This window comes from Schistocerca gregaria, chromosome 2 (genome assembly GCF_023897955.1).
Source record: "Schistocerca gregaria isolate iqSchGreg1 chromosome 2, iqSchGreg1.2, whole genome shotgun sequence".
Lineage (NCBI taxonomy): Eukaryota > Metazoa > Arthropoda > Insecta > Orthoptera > Acrididae > Schistocerca > Schistocerca gregaria.
In genome coordinates, this window is record NC_064921.1 from 603,256,205 (window position 1) to 603,279,667 (window position 23,463).

General features: G+C 43.3%; 1 protein-coding gene across 2 annotated transcripts in view; it reads left to right on the forward strand.

Annotated features, from left to right (window-relative positions):
• The first annotated feature begins 2,631 nt into the window (after nt 1-2,631).
• Nucleotides 2,632-23,463, forward strand: part of LOC126334546 (protein dimmed-like) — a 264,729-nt gene continuing 243,897 nt past the window's right edge. The window contains exon 1 of one of the 2 annotated variants that reach the window (XM_049996912.1): nt 2,632-2,883. The gene's annotated coding sequence lies outside the window, so the exon portion shown is untranslated. The remainder of the gene's footprint in view (nt 2,884-23,463) is intronic. The other variant, XM_049996913.1, reaches the window with a different exon arrangement.

Genomic DNA, 23,463 nt, shown 5'->3' on the forward strand with positions numbered 1-23,463 from the left:
TTAGATTTGTGTGATTTGTCGTGTAACCGAAGTATAATGGATTCCTTTTAGTCGTCATGTATATGACCTCAGATTTTTCGTAACTGAGGGTCAATTAGCACCTTTCGCAGCATATGGTATCTTGTGTAAATAATTTTGCAGTTGATCTTGATCTTCTGGTGACTGCATCATCTGAGAAAAATCTATGCGGGCTTTTCAAATGGTCTCCCAGAGTGTTTACAAAGGGAGTACTGGGTATAAACGCAGATATTTCTGTTGATGACTGAGGGCAGTGTGCTGAGTGACATTACGTCAGTATTTATGTCATTTACAAACAAATAATTATAGCTGTTAGCAGTAGTACGGTTTCAGGTTGGTTGGTATCTCCAGGTAAACGTGCCAAGAGCAAACCATTAATGCATATGATGCGCAGCAGTTCAGGTGTTGGAACTGTGGCTGCATGGATGTAAAACGTTTAGCCTACACTGACAGGCGCAGTCAACTTAGTGCTGCAGTTACGACTACGCAGAAAACATAAGGTAGTAAGTAATGTGACACGTTTGTGGGAAGACTGTTCCATGTAGAGAAAAAACAACCACAGAAAGATATCTGCTCTTACACCCATTACACTGTGTATGGTCAGAAACAGCAGGGGCCTTATAACATTTCTTTGGGAATGTCAGATATCATTCCTGTTTTACTCGGTGACTTTACATGAGCTGCTACGAACTGTGGGATTCCTAACAGGAAATAACGAATTCAGTCATACCACTGAGATGCTGTTCAATACCCACGCAATTTGGATAGTAGCTGCCTGTGATAAATGGTATCAAATGCGTTAACTCATTACTCTCTGGGAATAAAGAGCTGGTTCTGAATCCGCTGACTGCGTATTAACAGATCGTTTTCTTCGAGGTAATTCATAAGAATCGAACACAGTTTATGTTCCAATCTCCTACTGCAAATCGACGTCAGTGACGTGTTTACGAATCTTTCCGTATGTGCTAGGAAATTCCAACATTCGGTAAGCTACACTACTGGCCATTAAAATTACTACACTTCTACATCAAGAAGAAATGCAGATGATAAACGATTATTCATTGAACAAATACATTATACTAGAACTGACATGTGATTACATTTTCACGCAGTTTCGATGCATAGATCCTGAGAAATCAGTACCCAGAACATCCATCTCTGGCCGAAATAACGGCCTTGATACGCCTGGGCATCGAGTCAAACAGAGCTCGGATTGCGTGTACGGGTACAGCTGCCCATGCAGCTTCAACACGATATCACACTTCAAGAGAAGTGACTGGCGTATTTTGACGAGGCAGTCGCTCGGCCACCATTGACAAGACGTTTCTAATTGGTGAGAGATCTGGAAAATGTGCTGGCCAAGGCAGCAGTCGAACATTTTCTGTATCCAGAAAGGCCCGTACAGGACCTGCAACATGCGGTCGTGAATTATCCTGCTGAAATGTAGGGTTTCGCAGGGATCGAATGAAGGGTAGAGCCACGGGTCATAACACGGCTGAAATGTAACGTCGACTGTTCAAAGTGCCGTCAATGCGAACAAGGGGTGACCGAGACGTGTAACCAATGGCATACCATACCATCACGCCGGGTGATACGCCAGTATGGCGATGACGAATACACGCTTCCAATGTGCGTTCACCACGATGTCGCCAAACACGGATGCGACCAACATGATGCTGTAAACAGGACCTGCATTCATCCGAAAAAATGACTCTTTGCCATTCGTGCACCCAGGTTCGTCGTTGAGTACACCATCGCACGCGCTCCTGTCTGTGATGCAGCGTCAAGGGTAACTTCATTCATGGTCTCCGAGGTGATAGTCCGTGCTGCAGCAAACGTCCTCGAACAGTTCGTGCAGATGGTTGTCTTGCAAACGTCCCCATGTATTGACTCAGGGATCGAGACGTGGCTGCACGATCCGTTACAGCCATGCGGATAAGATGCCTGTCATCTCGACTGCTAGTGATACGAGGCCGTTGGGATCCGGCACGGCGTTCCGTATTACCCTCCTGAACCCAGCGATTCCACATTCTGGTAACAGTCATTGGATCTCGACTAACGCAAGCAGCAATGTCGAGATACGATAAACCGCAATCGCGATTGGCTACAATCCGACCTTTATCAAAGTCGAAAACCTGATGGTACGCATTTCTCCTCCTTAAACGAGTCATCACAACAACGTTTCTGCTGTTTGTGTATGAGAAATCGATTGGAAATTTTCCTCATGTCAGCACGTTGTAGGTGTCACCACCAGCGCAACCCTTGTGTGAATGCTCTGAAAAGCTAATCATTTGCATATCACAGCATCTCGTTCCTGTCGGTTAATTTCGCGTCTGTAGCACGTCATCTTGGTGGTGTAGCAATTTTAATGGCCAGTAGTGTATTCACTCCTTCTAACGAATCGCTAACATTCCTTGAAGAACACTTGCAGTATCCGCACTCGTGCGCCCTGTCGTTAGGGAGAACGCAGGACAGGTGGCCGGTCCGAGGACCGCTGGTGAACTGGATGGCAGGAGCGGCGGCGCGGCCGTGGTGGGGGCTGCCGGCGTCGAGTGCCCGCCGCCTCCGCCAGGGGCGTGCCGCGTGTGCGCCGGCCGCCGCCGGCCCGCTGTCAGTAGCGCAGCGGCAGTCGGACGCGACGGACACGCAGCTGACAGCGCACGCGCCACGGACCTCGGACCTCGCCGCCAACAGTTACAGGGTTAGGACGCTCCATTCGCCCAGGCCTACCGAGTGCACCCCCGGCGAGCAGTCCCCCAGCTTCCCGAGCCGACCACCCGCGTCCTGTCATCAAGCGTCGCAGCAGAACGCGATGCTCCGATCGTGACGGCCGAATCGCTGACGACGCGACAGCACGCCGCCAAGGTAAGGAAGGAAGGCCTAACGGCACCGCCGCGGCCAGCTGCCCGATACTTTCCGTCGCTAGTGGCACCGTTACCTTCCTCTTGGCCACTGCTGCCAGCGGCCAGTCGCTTCCTCCGCCTCGCCCATCCGTCATTAGCATGCCCGTTACCGTCACCGTGCACTCTTTAACAAATTATTCGTCTTTCGATCGATTCCACCGCTTCCCCGACCTACCTTGATGATCTACAGAGCAAGAAATATTTTTCAGGTTTTCAGGCACAGTTTTCCACGACAGAACAAGCCGCTAGTTTATATGGAAGTAATCAGCAGCCAGCTGCATAATAGAAATTTAATTTCTTAACCGGTTTCGGCCACTTAGTGCCCTTCTTCAGAAGATTAAACCTATCGCATTATTTGCGAATGTCAACAGTAAGGTGCTTACTGCAAAATGCCGTTGTCATGTGGTTCATAATGCAAGTCAGACTTGTTTGGCTTATTTATAACATTTTTGTGCAGGCACTATGAACCACATAACAACGGCGTTTCGCTGAAAGTATCTCATTGTTGACACTCGAAAATAATACAATAGGTATAATCTTGTGAAGAAGGGTACTAAGTGCCCGAAACTGGTTAGATTCAAAAACTACTTAAACCTAACTAACCTAAGGACATCACATACATCCATGCTCGAGGTAGGATTCGAACCTGCGACCATCGCGGTCGCGCGGTTCCAGACTGTAGCGCCTAGAACCTCTCGGCCACCCCGGCCGGCAACCGGTTAGGAAATTAAATTTCTATTGTGCAGCAGGCTCTTGATTATGCACAGAAGTACAGCTGCCGAGTATGGATAAAATACTAAATCCAGAGTTTATTGGAGCAAAGAACACTCTGGGGCGACGTGGCAAAAAAGTCGGTATGAATCTCAGATAATTTTTCTAAGGAAACTGTCGTATCTGGTTTCCTATGGGTGTTAATTGTTTTAATCGATGCACCGTATCCGCCTAAGATGACTACCTTTTTAACGTCACTAGCATTTTATGATGCTCAGAGAAATGGTGCGATGTTAGGATTAGAAAGAGTCACACAGACGAATTGTGGTCGAGCAGACAACTGCAGACGAACTGAAAACGCACCCATTATGGTTTGGTCATCTAAACTTAAAGACGATCGACGGTCAAACTTTTAAAAGTAAAAGAAGAAGTCTCGAAAATTGAAGTAAGTCGGTAAGTCATGGAAATTCAAGAAAATGAACAAACACACATATTTAGGGAAGATATAGGTATCTGTATAATCTCGCATATAGACAGAGACATCCGGTTTCCAAATACCTTACAGAAAGCTTGAGTGAGAACAAACAAACTGCCCAAAAGATTAGCAAGAGCATAAATGATTACATAAAACATAGTTACTTGGTGGTAATAGTAAAATAATGTCAGTAAAACGGTTGTAAATGTCACTAATGCTATGCTGGTTTGCAATATAGCTAAAGCCCTATCATATGACCTTCTTCTCCTCGTTTGCATTTGTGTGACAAAAGTTTACCACAAATACTGCGTGGTACAAATATTCATTTCCCGAGAGGTGCATTAGAAGAAATGAACTTCATTGATATATGTACTTCATCGTAAATTCAGAGTGTGAGTTCAACAATAGTGAGCTCCAAATGACTGACGAATTAGTGGATTACTTACAGCACGTTCATAGTAGGATATGCCATTTCTGTAGTCATGAGAATAGGGAAAGAAAAATATCATCATAATTTTGTAACAAACGTGTCGACGACCTGTGGTAGTAATAATACAGGCTAAAACTTCAATATGTGCCCATTACAAAACAACTTCCTCGTTTTAATCGTGTGTATATAGACAAGTGCCTAATTCTGGCTTCTATGCCTGACAGTTAGGCCTCATTAAGTGTAAGAAAATGTCTGTTGAATAACCTGCGTAAAGTTACACAACAATCTACACGAATCAGCCGAACGAGCGCCTTACGGCGAATTGACCGCCTACAGTTAGTCACGGTCCGTTCTAGCGGAAGCGATGTCAAGAACGTGCCTGCTTTGTCGTCCTGCTCTACTATTTCGCTCTTCTTTTTAGAGCACCGCGAGCGGCACGTCGAAGCAGTACATGTTAAGCAAAGATACCTAATAGCGAAAACGTCGGACGTGTGTGCTATTTATATGTAGGTCCAAAAAGCTGTGAAGAAACTCTAGTTTTTGCCTTGAGCTGACTCTGTCTCCTTCATAAATTGGGAAGTAACGTTGTGAGACATAAATCTCTCTATATAATCATTAGACAAAGAGATGTTGGTGACGGTTGTTGAAAACCGTGGAGTAAATATTTATTTCTTTGCCTCGTACACGGATCTGCTTTTGCTGTTTGAGCAAATCAAAGAATTGCTTCCTCGCTTCTTTAGATCTGCTTAATTTTTAAGCAATCCTTAATGGTGGAAATCATGGCAGGAGAATCGTAATTTGTCACTGAGGTACGACGGTAGTGATTCATTCTGTAGTAGCATGTCGAGTGCGGTTGGGGTTGAGCTGGATGTCCGAAAGCATCGTACTTGGCTTCAGTCTCCTCAACACCTGGAGTAAAAGGAGAGGAAACTGTGCACCTTTACGTACCGTTGTCATTCATGCTTCCCACAGGATGAGGTAGCCCTGTGGTCAATACACTGGGCTCGTGCTTTGCACCTTTCCGGCTAACTTCCTCTGATAAGGCCACGGCTGACTGAGTCTCCGATTCTTGTCTGTCTGAACGAATATCCTGTCTCAAATGATCTTTCTGACGACGAGCCGTTAAACTACAACATTTTTTTTCTATCTCTGTGTCCTGCTTCCACGCGTGAAGCATTGGATTCATTGCGATCATGTGTGACTCTTCAGTTTAGTGTTGGGAATGTTCTATGGACTTTCAGACTCTATAGTGCGGTTAGTCGCAAGACCAGAGAAGAGACACATGTTGAGCAAAGGTTTAAGTGAGCATCAAATGCCAAGTTGGACACTGATACGGATTCTACGTCAAATTATGCTGCCATCCGTTTTTCGAGAGGATAGGTGAAGTTGACATTAGCGAAACGCTCTGCCAATAACAAAAAAGTGATAATTTACGTTGTGGTCCAGTTTCTGTGAGAAAATGGCGATCTCTCTTCACTAAATGATGTGCGTTTAGAGAGACAAACGCTTACCAACAGTACGCGAACGACTGGTGACTTACGAGTATACATTGGTGTCTTCTTTTCACTCTTTCAGTCAGCACTGAAGATATTCATTATGCCACCGTTAGTGACATGTGTTTTTATCCCAGCCTGCAGGTAAGACTCCTAACTCATCCTTAAATTATCCAACCGGTGCCGAAAGTGCTTACCTGTGTGTTTTTGCGCCACGTCGCTCAGAAATTTTGGTACTAGTGCTATCTGCTGTTACTAACACCCAGCTGGGCGAGAGAGGTCAGAAAAACAAAAGTTTATAATGATGTATATCGTTGTCATCGCTGTTTCGGATTCGTGCGTCTGCATCGTTCATATAAATACCAAAATGCGAACCGTCACCGACAGACATTTTTTCTTCCAAACGCCTAAGCAAACTTTCACTGGTCTCTTGTTCAACTACGGACTACTTGAAATACCCAAAAGCTCTAGACCCGTTGGCGGTATCGATGTAAGACTCTTAAACGAAAATGAGAGATATTGCTTAACACGGCGCTGTGGTGCTTAAAAAAAAAATGACTGTGCACTGCTCAGTTCAGATCGGTGCCGAAGATTTTTCGTCAAAATGTCGAGGTGAAATCATAATAAGTGTTCAATATTAATATCTAGTTTGTATAACAATCTCTTTAACACAACGGTTGCACAGAGTAGTAGAACGATTACAGAACTGCTAAAATCACAAGTTTGAGCTGTCACTGACGACTGTATGCGCGATGGGCCAGCTACGTAATCGCATCGCACCGTTTTCTTTCATTTCCTTTTCGACTCTACCGTTGTACTAGCATTTGTTCGGCACTGGGTATTTTAGGCTTTTAGGACTCCTTCGAATGCAGTTTTCCTCTGACCCATGTTTTCTGTTATTACGAATCCTTTCAGAAGACTTTTTCATTATTTTGTAATTTTCAGTTTAATACCGATTTTCACTTATATTCCAGCAAATATTTTTATTGTTTCTCTTTGGTACTAGAACATTCATTGTGACATTTGAATCAGTGTCCTAGCTAAAGGTATTTGTTTGGTACACCAGTTTATAACTAATTTGTATGGATCAGGCGCATGCGCCTACGCAGGTGCGACGAGGTCACAGTCAGAACAAATACTGCTCGACGAACACGTTCAGAGGTGCGCTATCACTTTTATGCGCAACCACTGCTTACGTCATATTAGTCTCGTAGTTATTATATGTTACGAACAGTAGTTTTTGTTGTGGTCATCAGACCACAGACTGGTTTGACGCCGTTCTCCATACTACTCCATCCTGATCAAGCTTTTTCATCTTCGAATAACAATTGTAATTTACATCCTTCCGAATCTGCTTACTGTGTTCATTTCTTGGCCTCCCTCTGCAATTTTTACCTCGCGTACTTCCCTCGAATTGATGCCTCTGAATGTGTCCTATCAACCAATCCCTTCTTTTACTCAGGTTGCGCCACAAACTTCTTTTCTCCCCTCTTCTATTCAGTACCTCCCTAATGGTTAGATGAGCTTCCCATGTAATCTTCAGCATGCTTCTGTAGCACCACATTTCTAGCCGGCCGGGGTGGCCGACCGGTTCTAGCCGTTACCGTCTGGAACCGCGCTACCGCTACGGTCGCAGGTTCGAATCCTGCCTCGGGCATGGATGTGTGTGATGTCCTTGGTTTAATTAGGTTTAAGTAGTTCTAAGTTCTAGGGGATTGATGACCTCAGAAGTTGAGTCCCATAGTGCTCAGAGCCATTTGAACCACATTTCTAAAGCTTCTGTTCTCTTCTTCTCTACACTGTTTATCATCCACGTTTCAATTGCATACAAGGCTACACTTCAAACAAATAGGGGCAGAAAAGACTTCCTAACTCTTAAGTCTGTATTCGGTGTTAACAAATTTCTTTTCTTAAAAGCTGTTCTTGCTACTATCAGTCTACATTTTATATCCTCTTTGCCAGACGAAACTACAATCGTCCGCCCATAACTGGGAGATGGCTCACTGGCACTACAACAGATGAAGTATTACTTCGTTTTATGAGATCAATGGTGAAAAGATTTAGTTCACTTGATACAGATCTTTGCCACAGGCGTGCGCTACAATTTACAACTGACATCGGTTAAAAAGCTGTTCGGCATTCACAAAGCGACATGTCCACGTGAAGCTTAAGTGACACTGGTCCTGCTCGATGACGTTGGCTGCTTCACGAACTGGGCAGAGCGCTTCCATGCTCGGCTCTATATTGACCTCCGTGCGAGGACGCTGTTGTGCTGAGAGAGAGGGCGTGTCTTCTTCCGCCTCTCCCATTCGTCACTGCGGATTGCTGCGAGAGCTCGCTAAAGTCTGTGGTATCGATGTACGCTGTCGAATCTGGTGTGGCAGCGTGATCTCTGGGCGATACCACGTTGTATATTCAAATCTTACAAATTTGACGGTTTTCTTATCACATAAAAAGGTCGACCGACTATCGAACAAAAGTTTTAACGTCAAAACTAGCCAGAATTTGAGATCGCTTTACGTTGCTCTCGTCGTCGTCGTCGTCGTTGTTGTTGTTGTTGTACTTTAATGCAGCTCCTCCATGCTACTCTATCCTGTGCAAGCTTCTTCATCTCCCACTACTTACTACAACCTACATCCTTCTGAATCTGTTTAGTGTATTCCTCTCTTGGTCTCCCTCTACGATTTTTACCCTCCACATTGCTCTCTAATATTAAACTGATGATCCCTTGATGCCTCAAAATATGTCCTACCAACCGATCAATTCTTTTAGTCATGTTGTGCCAGAAATTTCTCTTCTCCGCAGTTCTAGTCAATACCTCCTTATTAGTTACGTGATCTACCCATCTAATCTTCAGCATACTTCTGTAGCATCACATTTCGAAAGCTTCTATTCTCTTATTGTCTAAACTATTTATCGTCCTCATACCACTTCCATACATAGCTACACTCCATACAAATACTTTCAGAAAAAGACTCCCTGACACCTAAATCTATACTCGGTGTTAACAAACTTCTCTTCTTCAGAAACGCTTTCCTTGCCATTGCCAGTCTATATTTCATATCCTTTCTATTTTGACCATCAGTTATTTTGCTCCCCAAATGGCATAACTCATTTACTACTTTAAGCGTCTCATTTCTTTATCTAATACCCTAAGCATCACCCGATTTAATTTAAATAAATGGTTCAAATGGCTCTGAGCAGTATGGGACTTAACTGCTGTGGTCATTAGAACTACTTAAACCTAACTAACCTAAGGACGCCACACATTGAAACGTCGGCTTAGAAAAAATAATGAATTACTACTGTGCTGATAAACCTCTTACATTATTTGATTTTCAAACAGCTGAGCAGAAATGAACGTACTCAGACATTTCGCTCTTTACCTATTCTGATCAACACTAAATTGACACACAATATTTTTAACGCAACGCAATCTAAGTTTCAATAATCCCTACAAGAGAATGGCCCTGACTAACATTAACCTATACCTTTCACAAATTACTTACCTCACAAAAATCTTCGTTACTCGAACTACTGCAATACCACGAGCGCCATTACTGCCAGCTAAATAAAAGCGTCTAACTTCTGACGTGACTAACTACTGATAGGCACAGTTAGCAAATGAAAGATTGACCTTAATAGTGTTCAAAAGTCATAATGTATATATCAGTTCATGACATCCAGTCTTACAAATTTACTCTGTCCAGATCATCCGCTGTCAAAACTCCGCCATATCTCTCCCCACATCCACCACTGCTCGCTCACATCCAACTGCGCAACGCTACGCGCTGTTAACATCCAGCTGCCCAACACTACAATTGCACACAACAATGCAAACTAGCCACAGACTGCACACAGCACAGCCAGTGATTTTCAAACAGAGCGCTACGTGGCGTTACCAATATAAAAACCTAACCACCCTACTTACAGCATATCCATGCCCGAGGCAGGATTCGAACCTGCGACCGTAGCGGTCGCGAGGTTCCAGACTGTAGCACCTTGAACCGCTTGGCTCCTCCGGCCGGCGTTTAATTCGACTACATTCCTCTTAATGCACAGAAATGTTTGTGACGTCACTCTACGGACAGCTATAAAAATTTCAGTTGCACCTCACTAACAAACAAAAAGATCTGCAGTCGTAGCGGGCGGGATCGTGAGGGAGCTGTGGCGTGTTGCGAGGGCGTTGTGTGCAATGGACAGCCCTGCGGCCGCGGCTGTGGCGTAGCGGAACGTGTCTCCGTTATTAAATGGCCGACCTGAGCGCGGAGCCGGCCAGCGCGTTTAAAGGCCGCCGAGGTGAGCCGGGCCCGCCGGCCTGGCCTGGCCTGGTGAAAGGCGGTACGCGGACCGCCGCCGCCGCCGCCGCCACGCTGCCAATTTCCACCCGCCTCCCCCCCCCCCCCCCCCCCACATACTTCCTCCCCACCACCAACCCCACCACCGCTATCACACACTCACCTTCTTTCGTCGCCACGTCGCTTCTAACTTCCTTCTAAACCACCAAATGTTCTCAGCGAGTACTTTCGTGCCGACCTCTACATAGATGCTCCGCAGACCACAGTACAGTGCTCGGCGGAGGGTGTTCCGCGCTACTGTTAGTCATTTCCTTTCACGTTCCACTCGCAGATAGAGCTAGGAAAAAACGACTACATGCCTCCGTATGAGCCATAATTTCTCGGTGCCTATCTTCATGACCCTTACGCGCAATGTATATTGCAGGCAGTACAATCGTTCTGCACTCAGCTTCAAACAACCGTTCTCTATTTTCTCTCAATTGCGTTTCTCGAAAAATAGCAGCCCAAATCTGAATTGCTTTGATGTCTTCCTTTAGTTGGACCTCGTACGGATCCCAAATACTCGAGCAGTACTCAAGAATAGGTTGTATTTGCGTCCCATATGAGGTCTCCTTTACAGGGCAATCACAATCTCCTAGAATTCTCCCATTAAACCTTCTCTTCCACAAACCTCACATACTCGTTCCATTTCATATCGCTTTACAACGTTACTCCCAGATATTTAAACGACGTGGTTGTGTCAAACAGGACACTACTAATGCTGTATCCGAACATTAAGGATTTGTGTTTCCTACTCCGGATTAACTTACATTTTTTTTCACATTTAGAGTCGCCATTCATCACAACAACTATAAATTTTTTCTAAGTTATCTTGTTTCCTTCTGCAGTCACTCAACTTCTACGCTCAACTTCAACCACAGCATCGTCAGCAAACAACAGCAGATTGCTCCTTACCCTAATCGTAATATTATTTATATATGCAGAGAATAACGGCGGTTCTGTCATATTTCCGGGGTCACTCGCCGGCGATGACCTTGCCTCTGATGAATACTCCCTATACCGGTAACTTAAGAAGTGTTCAAGCCACTCTCGTATCTGTGAACCTACTCCATATGCTCGTACCTTCTTTAACAGCTTGCAATCGGGCAACGTGTCAAAGATACCGTGTCAAACGCTTTCCGGAAATCTAGAAATATAGAATCTGCCTCTTACCCTTCATCCTTAGTTCGCAGTGTATCGTGTGAGAAAAGGGTAAGCTGAGTGTCGCTCTAGCGATGCTTTCTAAAACCGTGATGATCGGTGGACATGAGACTCTCGGTCTCAAGAAAATTTATTATATTCGAACTGAGAATGTGTTTAAGTATTCTGCAGCAAACTGGTGTTACAGCTATTAGTCTGTAATGTTGCGAGTCCGTTCTTTTGCCCTTCTTATATAGAAGAGTCACCTGAGCTTTATTCCAGTCGCTTGGGGTTTTGCTCTGGGCAAAAGATTCGTTACAAATGAAAGAAAATTTATTATATTCGAACTGAGAATGTGTTTAAGTATTCTGCAGCAAACTGGTGTTACAGCTATTAGTCTGTAATGTTGCGAGTCCGTTCTTTTGCCCTTCTTATATAGAAGAGTCACCTGAGCTTTATTCCAGTCGCTTGGGGTTTTGCTCTGGGCAAAAGATTCGTTACAAATGAAAGCTAAGCAAGGGGCTAATGCTACAGAGTACTCTTTAAAAAACCGACTTGGATTCCATCCGGGTTTTCAACTCTTTCAGTTCTTTCTCTACACCAGCGATGCCTATTACTATGTCGTCCATACGGGCGTCTATTCTACGGTCAAACGACGGTATATTTGCACAGCTCTCGTGCGTGAACGATTTGTTGCTCGTGAACTTTAAAACTTCGGCTTTCGGTTTGCTATCTTCAGCAGCCACACTAGACTGGTCAACAAGTGACTGGATGAAAGCCTTAGACCAGCTTAGCGACTCTACATGGAGGGTTCTCTGCCAGAACTTCTGCTAAGGTATGACTGTGGTATTTGTTTCATGCTTCGCTCATAGATACTTTCACAGACGCACGAATCTCTGCTTGTCATCATTTGCGCGTTCTCTTCTGAAGTGCAGCCTAGTATCGGTTACTTTAATGCTCTTCAATCATGTGCGGAAATAAGCTAACCAACTTTTTTTATTTATTTCTTTTAGGCGTGCTATCTCGGTATGGTAGACCCGCAGTTACCCAGCATTGAGGAAATTTGATATATATATATATATATATATATATATATATATATATATATATATATATATATATATATATATATATATTAATTTTATCCGTCTCAGTTGCATTAATAGACAATCTATGCTGCAGCAGTTACCGGTTTCGGGTTGACACGGCCATTGTCAAACAACACACCTTGCTATTAACAGTAACTGGTCATACAATATGGTGCCAAAAGGCACGAATGGCTTCTGTACAGGAAGTAAAATTCGTCACAAATAATCCATCACAATTTCAGAAGAATACTGATGTCCATACTCACAACACCACAGAAAAATAGACCTTTATTACCCACCATTAATGCTGTCAATGGCTAGCGACGGGGTTCAATATGCAACAACATAAATCGTTGATGATTTGCCCAATAATACAAAATGTCTGACAGATAGAAAAACAAGTTTTAAATATAACCTAAAATCATTTCTTCATTTTTAAAAAAGCCACTTGTTTTGTACTTCAGTGCAAGAGTAGGACCAAAAAAATAATGTTTCACTACTAAATCATGTATACATATCTTGAAAACTGATTCGTTCCCCGTCATTTCGATAACAGAATCATTCAGATGGCGGGTGGAACACATAACTAACTACTTAACTTTTATTGTATCATGGTGTAAAATGTTCCAACGTTTCCGGCACTGTTGCAGATGTCTTTGTCACGGTGGCGTACATCAGCTACCACACGAGGACGAACAGTAATATCACTCGATAGTTTGTAACTTTTACGCCGTCACACTGTCACGTGCTCAAAGAACTTTTGCTGTTATGTTATCCAAGGTAGGCCTTGTTGAAGTCCGTGGCTGTTATTCATTTAAGGAATATCCAAGGAGAACTCAACGGGCCAAAAGTACTTTTAAGAAGTTTTATTATACTGGCGTGGCCGGTTTCGGACCATTCAGATGGCGACACTTGTCTGAGTCCTGTATCAGAATCGTCAGTAGCACGTCTTCTGTTCCTGTAACTTGATCTAGTGAAACATAGGTACACCTACATTTCACATTGTTCTTCATGACCGTTAAAACTTCTCACGTGTTCTTTACACTTGACAAAACGTCATTCATCAGGACAAGTTACAGAAGCAGACAACATGCTTCTGACGGTTCTGATATTGCACTAAAACAATCGTTGCCCTCTCAAGCTTGGCATACTGACCGGAAATCGCTGATGGTATAAAATAAACATTCTGAAAAGTATTTGCGATTAGGTGCTCCCTCAACAACCCCCACAAGACTTCTGCTCATACCCTCTTTTCTTTTGTCCCCCCTGACAACCCAGCTCCGTGGATGACCGAACCCTATTGCTGTTTTGGCTCTGATAAGGCAAAGTGTAGCGAGTTTGCTTTCAGAAGGCAGAATCAGCATACATCATACGCGTTCGAACAGCAACGGGGTTGGATGTAACTGTTGAACTTGTAGCTTATTTCCAATGTTGTTCTATTCGTCAGAAAAGCACGTTAAACTTAGAAACCTTCCATTTTCTTTTGCGCGGAGATTATCCTGTGGACGCTTGCTTCTCTCTTACTTCTATGTGCATTGTTAGCCTTAATTTCACTACTCTCCGAGCTGTAGCTACATTGTACAGTAAGATAATCGACGTACAAAAGAATGCGTTGGCAAAGTCTAATCATCTGAGTAGCATCTTGTAAAACGATGTAAATGTCACGCACGTACTTATACTCCGTATTTAGATGTAATTTTGTGTTCAGTGTCACTATGTCAATACAGTGGGGCGAAAGTGCTGACTCTGAAGTCTGTTGACTTAAATAGTACTGTAGTAGTCCAGTGCCTACAGTGCAGTGAACAGTAGTACGACCTTTCAGTACTGAGTAATCTGCAATGTCGCAGAATGTTCTGAGGTATTTTTATGAGTTTGTAGGAAATCCTAGCAACAGATATATAAAAGGTCACAAAACCTTGATTTAAAACGATTCAGAATTAACAAAAGTAAAAAAAGGTACGCTTTGATGTGATAAAGATTTCTCCTATGCACCACTTAATTTTTAAGAGTCCTTGAGACGAGATACCTTGTCAGTCCTTCTTCAGACCACAACAACGTTCGTCCAGTGTACGTTACCAACCGAATGAAATGTGAGTAAGTGTTCCGTTCCCGCTAACTGTCGTTATAAAAAAGCTAGTACATACAAACATTCTTGACGATCGACACCGCACTATTAGGATACCCGCCTTCCGAGCTCTTCGATGCATGTAACTCTTGCAAAACATCTCTCGTATGGTGTATTTTAGACAGTTTTTAGTAACCAAGTTACTTATGCGTTTCTGGTCATGAAAGACGGTTTCACCAAAATCGCTAAAACAGCGCAAAGTCTATCATAAGACGTCTCAGCATCATCTACGAACGCTAATCGTCTGCCCGCAGCGCTTCGAAAGCATTCCTGAACTTTTACCGTGGGAAACTTCTTCAATCCCGAAACTTTTTAATAACATTTATGTTCATCCAAGACAAAACGGACTTTAACTGTCCTATTAATCATTGCAATAAACGTAGAACTTCACCATAAAAAACTACAATAACACTTCATAGTTTCGTAAGGTACATCGAGAAAATGCAACCGGTTATCCTTGCCAACACCGAACGTGTAATTAAAATTTCCAGACTGACATTTGAAGGATAAATAATTACGGCAACGAGAAAGAACTAATATCTGACACACTAATTGTCTGCTGTACTCTGCCACACCATACTAACAGAATCAAGATAAATCGTTGAAGTTTAACATCTAGCAGAGATCGCGATCAGCCGGTGCCGGGGCACTAGCTCCAGCGGACAGCCGTGCGAGGGGAATCGTTGGCGACCTGTTGAAGTGGACGTCTCGGGATGTGCTTGAAATAACTGCGTGTAACCGCAGAACAGATATGTGGCAAGAGATTTCAATCCCGTATCTGCGGCAAAGCGCGTTCAGCGCCTAAACACACCTTCTCACTCGGTAAAAAGTCAGATTCTGATAAAGGCGAAGTGGTTCTCCCCAGGTAATCTACACCATTAAATGTGAACGACGTGTATATTTCGATAGCGAGTGCATCGTTTTTAATGAGCCTTTATCTGTCACTGTGCAACTGGACGGCCAGCTGTGTACAAAGTCGCACACGCACCACATGTGCGATTATCTTAACTTAAAGCGCTCATACGCCGCAAAACAGAAACTTATGAAGTCTGTAGTTTTACAGTAGTCGACTAACTGTGATTTAGATATCCAGTGGAATATGTCATCTTACAACCGTGTATGTGAAGTGTATGCCTTGCACTTTTGCCTCATCGAGTACGGAGAAACTAATAAAGTACAACAAGTTGCCTGTTATCCGTGCACAGTGTGATGATTACTTAAAAAATAAAAAAAGGGGACTGAAGTATCTTTACCGTCAAACGGCTGACCCGGATCGTGACACCCCGCCCAGTTGCAGGTTACCTACATATCGGCTTCCTAGAGCCACAAAAGTTTCATATTCAGAATTTCATACAGTTATTGACAAAACTGAAAAATTTAAATGCTGTCATAATCTACGTATTAGGAGGTATAATCTTATATTATAGTTTTAACCAAGTAAGACAAGTATTACTGTTAAAAAGTGCACATACCGGGTGTTTCAAAATTCGCGTTACACGCTTCTTGAGGTTGTAAAACTTAATCTACTACGTCCTCTTACAAGTTAGTAGATCAAGTTTTACATAGGAACGCCATTCAACGGCGCTACAGAGAGCCCAAGTTATAGGTGCCGACGCCTGTAAATATATATACAGGGTGATTCCGTGATGATTCTACCAACGTTGTAGGATAATGGAAAGGATAAATGTGTCAATTTGAGGTAAAGGTCCTTATACTGAAAACGACCGAGTCCAAAGTTATAGCCGGAAATCGTTCTGGTACTCTGACAGTGGAGTACGTGTACTGGTACTGCTCTTGCAAAGACTGTAGGACAGACATCTTTCAGATGTGGCAGTGTGGACCAAAGCAAGGGAAAAAATGTCCAGTGAAGATGGGCTCTAAAATGCATCACGGAAACACCCAGTATATACATACATTTACAGTCTCCGGCGCCTATAAGTTTGAGGCTCTGTAGTACAGTTGGAGGGATGGGTTCGTATGAGAGTCCTGATCTGCTACGTCCCCTCTACAACTTCCAGATATGTCTAACGTGAGCTGTGTAATACCCTGTGTGTCTTGAGGCAATATAATTCACCGCGCGCAAATACCCAGTGCATATTTATCTAGTATTTGACTTGCAATAAACTTCACTCAGCGTCTCGAACCTTTACGAAACTTTTCCCCGCTGTCACCCCCCATCAATACGATGAAAGAAAAAAAAGATTGATCGCTTTCTTCATTTTCGCTGTTCGTGTAAGTAATAAAACCGCCGTATCAAACATGACGTTTTAACTTATTATTCCTTTATCACTACCTCCACTCGAGATTCATTTTGCTCATATTACACCAGCACCGAATGTATCTCCAAAATTATATCATTGTACAACACACAGTGCGGGAGATATAAAGTCATAAACACTGAGATGCGTGAAAATCACGTTGTCCCTTTAAACAGGGCGCAAGTTACTCAGATCACATTCACACTCACACTTAGCAACTTACAATAAATTTTAAACATAATATCAAATCTTTTTCAAACTTTCTGGCACTAACACGCTTAACGTCAAATATTTAATACACAAAAAATTTGTAAAGTAATCAGGAATTTGAAGCTATTTTATACCAGACTCTTTAAAGAATTGTGGTGTATTGGTTATGTTGTAATTAGAACGAATATTTTTATTTAGAATACAATTTTTGTTTGTGAAGATCTGAAAGATCGCCTTCTAGGTCTTAAACAAGATTCATTGGATGTATGGGATCACATCATCGATGGTACCTATCCAAAACTACAAAAAACTACTGAAGTGTTTGAGATGTAAAATCACATCGTCAGCTTCTGAAAGACTGTTCTTGAAAGCAGGATATGCTCTCTATCAAAAATGCAATAGACTGAAAGGGAAATTTCTCTCAGATTTGGGATCTTTACAGTGTGTATACAGAAAGTTGTGATATATCGTAATGTTGATTATTGCCGCATTTATTAATTAATATTTATGATTCTAGACGTATTTGTAAGTTTGTTCAGTCAATTCATTATTTAATGACGGTGTTAAAAACTTCGATACTTTGGGAAAGATTATTATCAGCAAACGATGTCTAGATGTCGATGAAGAAATCGAAGTCTGCCTCGAAGATTTGCCAACATCGCACATCCCTTATTCACAAGAATGTCAACGAAATCTCCATCAGCAGCCAATGTCGTCATTTTAGTCTCCATGTACACGGTCCAGTCGCATTAATATGACCACCGCCTACGTTCAGTGTCAACGTTCAATAACCACCCACTAGCTGTGGAAGGTGTATAAAGCGCTTCGTTGCCGTGTTGCAGAAAAGGAGCGGTTTATCTGACGCCCAAAAGGCTCACTGGTTTTCGAGCCAAAGATGGAAGCTTTGTATTCGCTTGCCGCCTTGGTTAAAGTATATTGTGGCGGCAAAATGGCGATATCCACAACCGACGCCACTGATCATAGATGACAGGGACGAACGATGGCTGCGATGTGTACGGGCGAATATACGTGCAACTCCTGATCAGCTTGTCACCCATACGAACCAAGAGGAAACGAACAGTGTCTCCTCAATGTCCATTCAGCGAACGTTGCTGCATATGGACCTCCGCAGCAACCGCCTGGTTCACGCACCCATGCTGACAGCTATTCATCGGCGACGAAGGCTGGAGTTTTCACTCCAGCACCGCACTGGACGTCCACCGAGAGGCGACAGGTGGCCTTTTCAGTTAATCACGTTTCATGCAACCTCGGACTGAAATCAAACAGCCAGTAACAATCATCGGAAGGTTCAAATGGCTTTAAGCACTATGCGACTTAACATCTGAGGTCATCAGTCCCCTAAACTTAGAACTACTTAGACCTAACTAAGCTAAGGACATCACACACATCCATGCCCGAGGCAGGATTCGAACCTGCGACCGTAGCAGCAGCGCGGTTCGGGACTCAAGCGCCTCTAACCGCTCGGCCACAACGGCCGGCAATCATCCATCGGAAGGGTCCAGGCCGGAGGAAGGAGCGTTTTGTTCTGTGGAATATTTTCGTGGCATTCCCAGAATGATCTCGTCACTCTGGAAATCACAATGGATCTACACAAGTGTGCATGTGTGCTTGGAGACTAAGTGCGTCCCTGCATGCAGTTTTGTTTTACCTCGACACCTTGGCAACAACCAGCAGGACAATGCAGCATGTCACACAGCCGGCAGTGTGCGTGTATCAGGACGGGTACACCGTACACCTTTGGCCACCAAACGCCCCGTATTTAAACTTAATCGAGAATATGTAGGACCTCCTTAGGCTGTTCACGCCATCAATTCTCAACAGAGAAAGTCAGCGCAGCTGACCACCGTACTGGAGTCGGCACCGCTCTACATACCTGTCGCTTACCTTCCAGAACCTCAGTGACTCTTTTCCTGCACGTCTCACAGGGGTCCACGCTGCAAAACGTGGTTATTCGGGCACCTGACAGGTTGTCACGTAAATGCGAGTGGACAGTTTCGGAAAATCATGAGCGTTATAGAGAGGCGGCTGTATAAAATATTGTCCAGTTTTCCGTTCCCTATTTCAGCCATTTGAATATATTCATTCTCATATAACAAAAATAAAAGGTGATCCACTAGTCATCGCCGTAACACGCCAGTAGCTTTTTCTCGCCGTTCGAAAATGCTTATTCATTATTCGCACTCCCCTTTTAGAGGTTATTATATTGCAGAACGCGCTACTTGCGAGGAACCGGCGTAATTTTCCTGCGGGATAAATGGAAGCGCTCTTTTTCGCAGTCTCGGCATCTGACTTTTAAAACAACGCCGTGGCCGTCTCGGCGCGCACATGAAAGACGTGCGGCGAGATGCGGCGCATAAGTTAAGCAGGCGGTCCGTCCTATTTGGACCATCCGGACGCTGTTAGGCGTTATTAGAGCGGAATCAAAAAAGAGCAGGCGGTGGGGACCGCGAGCGAATGAGGCCGCCGGCAGAGGATGGCGCAGAGCCCGCGGTGGCCGGCGCGGCAGGTGGAGGCTGCGCTGCGGCCGGGCCGCTGCAGCACCACTCTGCCGGCCGGCGATAAGGGCCGCTGCCCCGTCTTATCTGCGCACCCGAGTTAAATATAATATTGTTTGTCGCCCGTTATCGATCACAGTTTGCTTAGCCCAGCTTCAGTGACTGTGCGCCACATCACGCCCGAGAATTAATCTGCACACGTAATTATAAGATCTCTGGTTCGGCATTTGGGGGCCAGTTAGTCATTTCGTAAAACTTCTGTAGTCCCTATACGAGAGCTCTCACTTTCGAGCTCTGTTCTGACCTCGGCTGTGCAAGTAAGGTAGTATGTCTTCATCTTCATTGTCTTGCGGCCATTACTAGGCTCACTAGTAATGCAGGGTGTTTCAACAAGATTAATCCGGTTTCACAAAACTAAATTTTGCATATGAGACGTTCTGCGTCACGCTGCATTTTACTATTAATATTGCGAAAGCGTCCCTTCCTAGAAGAGTCAATCGACATGCTGCTTCTTCCAACATATACCGGCTGTAACGTGTGCAAGAGCAGATATTTTTACGTGTGCTACCTTAATATGTACACATTTTCAATCTAGTTTGTTAATTATTTTGTTTATTAAGCACTGACCTACTGAATTTTCCCTGACAAAGACAATCCAAACTTAACCCATTCATTTATTACCCACAATATACAAGCCCAACGCAATCTGACTGCTATACATTGACAACATGACTTCCAATAATTTACACAAAATAATGGCCCTGAATTTCAAGAAACCCTAACAGTAATACAAATCCAAGAAATGTGAAACTACCTCCAACTCTGTTAATTGCCTAAACTCTTTTCATTCACGAATCCCAATAGTGCAAACTCCGTTTGTTTTCATAAGTGTTATTGACAAGGGATTTCAGATCCATTCCGTATTTTTGGGTCTCCGGAAAGCTTTTGACACTGTACTACACAAGCGGCTTGTAGTGAAATTGCTTGCTTATGGACTATCGTCTCAGTTGTGTGACTGGATTTGTGAATTCCTGCCACTGTACTACACAAGCGGCTTTTAGTGAAATTGCGTGCTTATGGAATATCGTCTCAGTTGTGTGACTGGATTTGTGATTTCCTGTAGAGGTCACAGTTCGTAGTAATTGACTCAAAGTCATCGAGCAAAACAGAAGTGATTTCTGGTGTTCCCCAAGGTAGTGGTACAGGCCCTTTGCTGCTCCTTATCTATATAAACGATTTGGGAGACAATCAGAGCAGCCGTCTTAGGTTGTTTGCAGATGACGCTGTTATTTATCGACTAATAAAGTCATCAGAAGATCAATACAAATTACAAAACGATTTAGAAAAGATATCTGAATGGTGCGAAAAGTGGTAGTTGACCCTAAATAACGAGAAGTGTGAGGTCATCCACATGAGTGCTAAAAGGAATTCGTTAAACTTCGGTTACACGTTAAATCAATCTAAAGGCCATAAAGTCAACTAAATACCTAGGTATTACAATTACGAACAATTTAAATTGGAAGAAACACATAGAAAACGTTGTGTGGAAGTCTAACCAAAGACTGAGTTTCTTTGTCAAGACACTTCGAAAATGTAACAGACCTACGAAGAAGACTGCCTACACTACGCTTGTTCGCCCGCTTTTAGAATACTGCTGCGCGGTGTGAGATCCTTACCAGATAGTACTGACGGAATACATCGAAAAAGTTCAAAGAAGGGCAGCACGTTTTGTATTATCGGGAAATGTGGAACAGAGTGTCACAGACATGATACAGGATTTGGGCTGCACATCATTAAAAGAAAGGCTTTTTTTAGTTACGACGGAGTCTTCTCACGAAATTCCAATCACCAACTTTCTCCTACGAATGCGAAAATATTTTTTTGACACACATAGGGAGAAACGATCACCATGGTAAAATAAGGGAAATCAGAGCTCGTACGGAAAGATAATACGTGTTCGTTCTTTCCGCGCGCTATACCAGATTGGAATAATAGAGAATTGTGAGGGTGGTTCAATCAACCATCTGACAGGCACTTAAATGTGATTTGCAGAGTATTCATGTAGATGTAGATGTTAGTCACTTACGTCACATAAAATCTTCATAACACGAACTACAGCAATTACATACAGCACGTAGCAACAACGTCCAACAAAATAAAAAGATTGTAATTACTATAGATTCTAGCAACTAGGAGGCATATGGTTAGCAAAAAGAAAGATTTTGTTGAAGAGGAAACAATGTATTTAGGAAGTTTTACCTTATTCATCTGACATCCAGTTCAAAAAATTATATAGTTGTCAATAATTCTACTATCCAAACATTATCAATAACATCTATCATCAAACATTTCCCTTCATATTTTCTTATAAACACATCATTTCATCTCACTTTACATTGCGTGTTCTACCAACACAGAGTCTCCACTATCCACTCGCTAACTGCTCGTCTCTGCAACCACAGAATCTCTTGCCGAGGGCGCAGAGCACTATCACCGATATTAACACAGTCTATAACTTGTCAACATACAAACAGGCTACTCATAACTTCAGTGTGTTTGGTTGTTTTCTCCTAGCATCGAACAGTCTTCCCACGAAAACATCACGAACTTCACGATCTGATGTTTTCTGCGCACTCGTAGCTGCAGCACTAAGTGGGCGGCGTTTGGCAGTATAGACTACGCGTTTTGCGTCCACGCATCCACACTTGAACACCTGATCTGCTGCCCAGGGGCAAATAAGCAGTAATGACGTCATCTTCCCATTTGTAATTCGAGGTACTAACTAGCCGAAAAACATACACCTTGTAATAGCTGTAATTATTAACCTGCAAATGACGTAAATACTGATGTAAGTTTATTCAGTACCCTGTCCTCAGTCACCAATAGAAATATACCCTGTATCTCGTGAGAAGACCATGAAGGTAAAGTTAGATTAGATTAGATTAGAGTTCACACTGATGCTCAAGCAGCAGTCATTCTTCCCGTGAGCCATTCGCAAATGGAACACAAAAAGGTGCAGTGAGTTCAAATGTAGTGAGGTATCTCGAACAGAATGACCTCCTCCATGATAATCGGCAAGGATTCCGAAATCATCGATGATGTTGAATGGAACTCGCAATTCTTAAGAAAAAACACTATTTTGGTAGATAAAATTGAGTCGAATAACAAAGGTGAAATTACATTAAAACAGTGCATCCTTGGTACATGGAAATCAAAATATAAACTATTATACCTCGCTAAATCCCATAATCCCTATACCAAAATTTACGGGCCGTGCTTAAGGGCGTACCAAACATGAGTCGCATAAAGTTAGATAGGCGGTCTTTCAAACACTGAAAAGAACAAAATAGGAAGTATGTGTTGCGCACCTGCATGCATGTGTGAATACACGGTGTAACCCCTGAGTAAGGAGTGCGGCTTATTAGTGCTGCATACACACCCATCAGGCCCGTGCCGAGCACACACCAAACACGAAATGCCGCGGGAGAGGCTGTGTAGCCGTAATTTAAGATAGTCCACTGCTCGTGCCAACTGACTGTCTAAATCGGAGATATTTTCACCGTTACCGTTTGATCAAAACACTCACAGACTAGCATCATCTCCAGTGATCGATAATTGCACTCAACCCGAAACCGGGTTGTGCTTTCCTTTTAGAAAATAAATAAAATTCTAACTGTAACTGAAGATGGATATCAACAGTTGTTGTTATCCCGTCAAGAGAAGTTGATAGGAGTTTATCACATTTGTCTGTAGTCGCGT